Here is a 5,973-nt window from a genome sequence, read left to right as displayed (position 1 = left end):
TTACCCTTCAAGCTTGTAAGAACTGTGTTTGTATCAGTGACCATATCTCATCCGGTTAATAGTTAATCAAACGATTGTGTTTCTTTGGTTAACCTTGTGTTTATCTTGTTCTATGTTTGATTGGCTAAGTTAAGTGGATTCCGCACACTTAACTTTGTTTGATATAAACAAGGATTCGGTAGTGAAAATCGATCCTCCGATTTAGGGACCTACACCAAGGTTATTACTTTAGGAGTGGGCCCATCTGCCAGATTTTCTATGGCAGGAAGCACTTTGCATCCACAGCATGGAGGCGTTCTTATATTCATGGGAGGCTGCAATAAGAGTCTCGAGGCAGTTGATGACATGTTCTACCTACACGCAGGTTTTATTAACTTTGTGATTACGGGTCAAAGTCATGTTGGTTGCCCAAGTCATGTAATTCATTAAGTGTCAACATCGGCCATTGAAACCTGGATTGCTCTTTCAGACTGCTTCAGTTGGACATGCCTAAGTTTTCCTTTATAATATATCTTTCAGACTACTTCAGTTGGACATGCCTAAGCTTTCAAGGCACAGGTAAACTTATTGAGTTTTTTTAGATAATCAATGTTTTAAATATACTGTTATACTATATTACTACTATGATAATCTTGTCTTTTAAATAAGAGTAAAGTACATGGATGGTCCTTGTGGTTTATATGCGTATACGCTTACGGGTCTAACTTCTAAGAGCCGTGAATCATATGCTAATGCTGGCATCATTGCTGAACAGGTGATCATACCTTTGAAGTTTCCTTAAGTTTTTCCGGTTTAAGTTTGTGTATCTTGATAAAAATTAGTTAGTTACTTTATGGTCATCAAATGGAAGCCTCTGTAAGTTGTGAAGTTCAAATGGCATCCTGGTGCCATGAATGGCTACAAGTGATTCATTATTTATTCGTAAGTTTTATTTTTTGTACTACCTCGACTCACATTATAGATTTTGCTCGGTCTAGAAGATAATTTCGTACATGTTTTAATTAGTCGTAAAATTTTAAACGGTTGAAGTTTGTTTTTTTTTTTGTTTTTTTTTGTTTATTATAAAGGGCCTTAACGTTGTTTATTTTGCTATTCTTTGTTGATTCAGATGGATATATATTGTATGGGCATGCACATGATCTCCACAACGGATAATGCTCTCAGTTCAAGTGGTAATTTGTTCCTTCTTGAGCATATAGTTTACTAATTAGTTTCATAAATTGTGATTATGCTGGCCATTAATATTTCACTTTGCATTGGTTTTATTAGATCGAAAGGTTGAACGTGATTATCCAAGATATAGTGAAAGAAAAAGAAGAAGAAAAAGAAAAATAAAAAGAAAGGTTGAATGATATTATTGCGGGATTGGTGGTGGAAAAAGAGAAATATAAGGCGGAAAAAGAGGCTATGAATGAAAGAATGGCAAACATTGAAGCAATGCTAAAGGCTAGGTTTCAAAACGTATAATCATCGATTTAGGTTTCAAACGTTTAAACACTTTGTTTTGAATATGTATTTTGTTACGGTAACTTTGGTATTTGATGTTTCAAGTGAAATGTTTTATATAACTGTGAAAGTTTGATAATATGTAAATTTTAAAATTGACATTATATACACGTTAAAATAGAAAATGGCTGAAATTAATTAATAAAAAATAAATAAAAATTGCGACCGCTATTGGGGTCGCAATTTTTCAAAAGGCAAGTGGTCGCAAAACGGTCGCAGTTTGTAAAAGGCATGCGGTCGGAATACGGTCGCATCAAGACCGTCGCAACCGAAGTCCCACAAAACCAGGAACAGTCGCAATATTTATGACCATTATTAAAGTCGCAAAACCCAGGTCGCAAACGATAATAGCAATCGCAACTTAGTCGGAATAGAGCAATTGCGACCGGTGTTTTTCCAATCACAGTTCCGGTCGGAAAACGGTCGCAACAGGGCAATTGCGACTTGTTTGCGACCAAAATTGCGGTCGGAAAAACCTAGTTTTCTAGTAGTGGAATCTGTGTGTTCTATCTAAGAGTAGTATATAGTTATTCTCTAGTGATAATTTATTCTTTGTAAAATGTTAATATATTGCTTATGTAAATGCTCATCACTTTAGTTTATATTGTTTCTTTAAGATTAGTAGTTCATGCACTATAGCAAAACAAGGCATCATGTTCAAAATTGAGTCAAATTTTAATGCCATTAGTGTCGGTTGGAAGCGTCTATGACATATCAGCTTATTTTACATAATAATATTTACTGTGTTTTTATAAAACAGCAACCACACTTTCTGATGCATTCCTTTTTTGCCATACACTAATGTTACATATGTACGTAAGTTACATCAACTTATTATAACTTAGATTTATGAAGTAACATTTGATCCTGCGCATTGCCGATCCGCTAGTCTCAACGCGCTTGCTATATAATAGAAATAATATTTACTTAATTTTCTAAATGTCATTTTCCAACCAAAATTCAAATTCGGCTGTCTACATTCAAATAGGTGGTCCGGATTTGCTAAGTTCAAACAAAATATCCATATTTATTACCTTTTTTATAAGTGTAGCACAACTAGGGAAACAAGATCAGAATCATCAAGAAGTGTGGCACAATTAGGGTTCCAGGAGGAACAATGGTAGAAGGAATGACACGATTAGGGTTACAGGAGGAACAATGTATGAGGAGGATCATCAGATGTCAGATGTATGAAGATCGCCACGTGATGAATCAGAATACATCAGAATACGCCATATGCCATCGTAAATACTGTGCTGACTGCCACCGTCGTGAAATATGTGAAAGCCGACTACCTCTCTGCCATGAAAACCACCGTGAACGCCTCTACCACTACAAGAAGTTAGGGCAATTGGGGCGACCCCTTTAGCAGCGACATTAGAAAAGTCGCCGCTAAAGGTCTAAATCCGCGTCACATCTTTATAACCGATCCCTAGCCGTTGATGAATAAAGGATCCGACGGTGCATGTTATATTAACAGTAAAGGGGGTATAATACCCTTGGCGGACTACTCCCATCCTCATTCCCTCCCAATTACACAACTAGCCTCCCCCAAACCCTAGCATGACACCGCTGCTCTGCCTCGTGCCCCACCTCCTCTATCCGGCGTCCTTAGCCCCACGCACAAGGTAATCTTGACAAATTTGTCTCTAATTAGGTTTATCTTTACAAAATTCTTGAGTTAGATTGTCAATTAAGAAAGGCAGGTTATTGTGCTGTTGTTATCAAGTTTCTTGTGTTAGAAAATGTCGAATTTCTTGTGTTGTTGTCAAGGTTCTTCTCACAAAAAAAAAACAAACTTTTGCGGCAATGAATTTTGCTCTGATTCTTTAGGGTTTGCAACTTTGGTACAAAGATCAATAAATAGAGAGATGCAAATAGAGAAATTAGAGTCGATAAAATCGGTTGCAGCAGATACAAGAGGGAAGCATAGAGTTTTGGCTGAATTGAAGAGGCTTGAACAAGAAACTCGTCATTTTGTGGTTTGAATTTTTAGTTTTATCTATATGGGTTATTTGTGGGTTTGTTTAAAATTGGGAATTTTTATATTGTTATTTGTTTTCTTGAAATTAAGATTATAGTTGGTTTGTTATTAGGTTGTTTCATGATATTAATTTGTTTAGAGTTAACTCTGAATAAGATGGCTGATTTTTTATATTGATAGTGAGCCTAATGTTTATGTAATGATAGATATGACTGGTTAGAATGTTGGATTAATGAGTGCATTCTTTTTTGATAATAAGAGGATCAAGTCATATCCGCTTTAGAAAACGCGAATCAGTTTGCTGGAGAAGTTTAAATTTTAGATGCCAACAAGGTGTACTTTGGTCACTTTGGGATGCTATAGTACAAAGTTCAGGAGAATGGATCCGGTAATGTTTGATCTTGTATGCGTGTTTTATCACTATGCTTATGGGGTAATCGTTTTTCGGGGAACTCTTATCCTAAGCAGTCAATAGCGGGTGGGATAGCGGTTATCAGGCCTTCCAAAATAGCAGTGTCAAACAGCGGAACCGCTATTATCAGCACTATTGACCACTATTTGACCAATATAGAGCATTCCACATTAGAAAATAATATTGCCAATTTGCCATGTAGTCAGTCTCCAAATAAAATTCACCTCAGAAACTACTATAATGTTAAATAACTTTTGCATGTTAAAGGAGTTTGCATAAGTTATAGTTTTAAGGTGTTGCGTGTGTTCAATTATATATGATATGTGTAAATAATATTATAATGTGAAATATGTATTGAAGCTCTCGATATTGTGATGTCATATGCAGGAGGAGTTGGACCAGCTTGAGAAAATGGAAGCAGCCTCAGCTGTAAGGAAACAGTAAGTATCAATAATATTTTGTTTATGTGTGATTAATGATTTTTTAACATAGTGTTTTTTTGGTAGAATCCTGAGTAACGTTGAAACAAGACCGGATCCACTGCTTCCCACGTAAGAGGTGTGTCCTACAATAAACTTCGTAACATAGCTTAATGATATCTTAATATTTCCTTTCGTCACTAATTACTAGTTATTTTCATTCAGATTGAGGCTCATGCCAGATATGTTAGTGATCTCGCCTTTAGGATATAACATTCAGGCATGTGATAGAAACAGACCTTTTTACCGTTGGCTTGGGTTTTCTCATGCTTTCAATGGGACTTACGCTAACATTTGAGGATTTCAGACGTCGTTTAAGGAATCCATGGACTGTAAGCATTTCCTCTCTTTTTTTCGTTTTTCGTTTTTTTTTGTTTGTTGGAGTTTATCTTCTGTATTGGATATCAAAGAGGAATATGTTTTCGGTTTTTTAGGTTGGCGTAGGGTTTCTTGCTCAGTACTTGATCAAACCCTTGTTGGGATTCTTCATTGCAAAGGTACGTGATAATGCCTATGGATATCGAGTATTAACTATTAACTAAAAAAGGTTACATGAAGTGCACTTATTGTGAATATTGAGGTCAAATGAACAAAACTTATATTTTCGTCTTTAAATATGAGTTCGTTAAATATTTACAAAGCTGTAATTACCATGTCAAAATATTTGATAAATGCTATGAGTTAGACGATGTGGATGCTATATTTGTTGCTCCATAGTTTGTACTTGTTGTAAAGAGTAAATTACACGGATGGTCTTGTGGTTTACCAAAACTTTAGATTTGGTCCCTAACTTTCTAAAAGTACATGGATGGTCCTTGTGGTTTGAAATTTGTAACATATTTAGTCCTCGACTTTTACCAAAATTTTGGTAAACCACAGGGACCATCCGTATACTTTACTCCGTCCTAAATGAATAGGAAAATGTTTGACCGCAAAAAGGTCAAACTAAGCTTTCTTAATAGTTGAGAGTATTAACTTCAAATCCACCAAAGTAAAATTTGTTGCTTTTGTTTTTTGTACTAATCGGCAACCAAAGAATATTATTATATTTTTTTTGCATCTTCATATTTGTTAGATTTACTGTTTTTTTGGGTTGTGTTATTGATATAAAAACTTGAATTGTATCCACAGACTCTAAATGTTGCAACTTATATATCGAAAGGAAACGTAGCAATTTCTGTTCTCATGACAACGTAAGCTTCCGTCTCTTGTTTAATATAATCTTTGTTGTAGAGTATAATCCAATTGTCCAAAATATAACCCATTTAGTGCTTGTATTTATATAAAGAATTCTAACAAGCAATCTTTATGCCGGTGTTTCCAGATGTTCGACTATTGGAGCTATTATCATGACACCACTGTTGACTAAACTTCTAGCTGGTATTTTGGTTCTGTTATGCGGTTTCTTTTTGTGGCATTTGCTCTTATTTTTGGTTCTTGTAAGTGCAGTTCCTGCCGGGTAACTGTCGCTTATCAGTTCTGGTCAACCAAAGCAGAAGTCCAAGTTAAAGTCAACCATAATGAAAAATTCAAGACCACATGAAGACCATGCTTTGATCAAGGGGGAGTTGTTAATGCACCTTGGGTGAAAA

The 5,973-nt window shown here is 35.5% G+C and overlaps 1 long non-coding RNA gene across 1 annotated transcript; it reads left to right on the top strand.

The window, feature by feature from the left end:
• The first annotated feature begins 2,624 nt into the window (after positions 1–2,624).
• LOC110920019 lies at positions 2,625–5,574 on the top strand. Its single transcript, XR_004883049.1, has 6 exons — positions 2,625–3,134; positions 4,290–4,342; positions 4,409–4,460; positions 4,547–4,713; positions 4,816–4,878; positions 5,513–5,574. It is a non-coding gene; the product is annotated as an uncharacterized LOC110920019 (long non-coding RNA).
• Positions 5,575–5,973: the final 399 nt, after the last annotated feature.

The sequence above is a fragment of the Helianthus annuus genome, chromosome 16 (genome assembly GCF_002127325.2).
Source record: "Helianthus annuus cultivar XRQ/B chromosome 16, HanXRQr2.0-SUNRISE, whole genome shotgun sequence".
NCBI classification, from domain to species: Eukaryota; Viridiplantae; Streptophyta; class Magnoliopsida; order Asterales; family Asteraceae; genus Helianthus; species Helianthus annuus.
The sequence above is the reverse complement of the archived record's forward strand: the minus strand, read 5'-3'. Positions and strand labels throughout refer to the sequence as shown.